General features: G+C 39.3%; 1 non-coding gene across 1 annotated transcript; it reads left to right on the forward strand.

The window, feature by feature from the left end:
- The first annotated feature begins 1,853 nt into the window (after nt 1–1,853).
- On the forward strand, nt 1,854–1,964 carry LOC120867737. The gene has a single exon (XR_005721983.1). It is a non-coding gene; the product is annotated as a U6 spliceosomal RNA (small nuclear RNA).
- Nucleotides 1,965–2,275: the final 311 nt, after the last annotated feature.

Here is a 2,275-nt window from a genome sequence, read left to right on the forward strand (position 1 = left end):
TCAGCCGAACATCATCAAGGGTGACGTGATTAGAGGAGAACTTGATGGGGAACTGACAAATAAGATATCAAGTTATCACCCATTGAAAAAAGCAATCAATCTTAGCATCAGTAAAGGTTGAAGAAGCAGACCTGCTGTGATGTAACACAAAACACACAGCATCGCCTATGAAGTGTTCTGGCCAAGAAAGCAGAAGCTGAACCTAATCCAGCTCTACAACTAACTTCCATTTACAGGAATCGTGAGAGACAGAGGGATACGTGACAGGGCACCACTAGGAAAAGCAGACGAACCCAGAAGGGACATCCTCAGGACAAGTGACCCAACTTTTGAAACAAGTAAATATCATGGGGAAAAGTGGTGGGAGATTGTTCTGGATATTTTTTAAACACTGAACAACTAAATCTCTGCTGACTTCTTTTTCGGATCCTCATTCGGATGAGTCAAATGTAAAAATATTTTTGAGACAATTGAAGACATCTGATGATGGTTTGGGTATCAGAAGGCACCAAAGAATTATTATTTATTATGCTATATATGAATAATGTCATTGTAGTTAGGTAAAAAAAGTATCTGTATTTGTTCATTGAACTATGGAAGAAAAAATGACCATTATATATATTTAAGTACATTTAGAACACTTTAGGAGAAGAGGAAAGTAGATTAAGCCAATGGGGCAAAAACAATAATTATTTAAAATACATAATGGATATAAAGTATGTAGCTTATCATCCTCTCCATTTTGTATGTGTTTGAAAATTTTCATAAAATAATTAAAGACAATGGTTTACCCTAATTCTCAAGAATCAGAGTTTACCATAAGTTAACCAACTTATGCTACAACATCCCACAATATTTATTTTTATTTTTATTATTTTTTTCCTTTCACCACACCCCAAGTCATGTGGAATCTTACTTCCCCAACCAGGGAAAGCACAGACTCTTAACCACTGGAATGCCTAAGAAGTCCAACATCCCACAATATTAATTCATTTAAGTAAAGAAAAAATATAGCTTTACAATATTTAACCTTGAAACAAGTATTTGGGAGGTATGATAGCTGCTGAAGGCAAAAGAGAAGGGACAGCAGAGGATGAGATGGTTCAATAGCATCAACGACTCAGTAGACATGAATTTGAGCACTCTGTGAGATAGTGAAGGACAGAGGAGCCTGGCATGGTGCAGTCCATGAGGTCACAAAAGTCAGATACAACTGAGTTACTAAACAACAACAACATGATATCCATTAATTCAACCTAAATTTTACTTAAACCATATTATGAATCAACCATAGTTCTTGATGCTGGGAATATAGCAATGAACAAGTCCCTTTTCTCTTGGAACTTACATACTAGTAAGAGTGAGAGAGACAAATAAATAAAAATACTAGTAATAAGTATGTTCCTTGAAGAAGATAAAGTAAAGGAAGAAGAGAGAGAAACAGGACAGCAGAAGTGGAGGATACTTGAAATAAGGTGGACAGGAAAGAAATTTCTAAAGAGGTGATGTGTGTGCATGCTCAGTCATGTCCGACTCTTTGCAATCCCACAGACTACTGTAGCCTGTCAGGTTCCTCTGTCCATGGAATTCTCCAGGCAAGAATACTGGAGTGAGTAGCCACTCCCTTCTCCAGCGGATCTTTCTGACCCAGGTATTGAACCAGGTCTCCTGCATTGCGGGCAGACTCTGCTATCTGAGCCACCACGGAAACCCAGAGAGGTGATACTTGAACTTAAATCAAAATGGTGTTAGGAGTGCTCGCTTCGGCAGCCTGATGTGAAGTCTCTCAGTCGTGTCCGACTTTTTGGGATCTCATGGACTGTAGCCTACCAGACTCCTCCATCCATGGGATTATCCAGGTAAGAGTACTGGAGTGGGTTGCCATTTTAATTGGAAAGATACAGAGATTAGCAGGGCCCCTGCATCAGGATAACACACAAAGTCATGAAGCGTCCCATATGTTTTTATACAGAGTGAAGTGAGTGAGAAAGAGAAAGATAAGTATCACATTCTAACACATATATATGGAATCTAGAAAAATGGTCCTGAGGAATTTATTTACAGGCAGCAATGGAGAAACAGACATAGAGAATAGACTTATAGACATGGGGAGAGGGGAGGAGTGGGTGAGACGTATGGAAAGAGTAACATGGAAACTTACATTACCATGTGTAACATAGATAGCCAACGGGAATTTGCTGAAAGGCTCAGGAAACTCAAACAGGGCCTCTGCATCAGTCTTAGAGGGGTCGGGAGATGGGAGGGAGCTTCCGAA

This window comes from Oryx dammah, unplaced genomic scaffold (genome assembly GCF_014754425.2).
Source record: "Oryx dammah isolate SB20612 unplaced genomic scaffold, SCBI_Odam_1.1 HiC_scaffold_1, whole genome shotgun sequence".
NCBI classification, from domain to species: Eukaryota; Metazoa; Chordata; class Mammalia; order Artiodactyla; family Bovidae; genus Oryx; species Oryx dammah.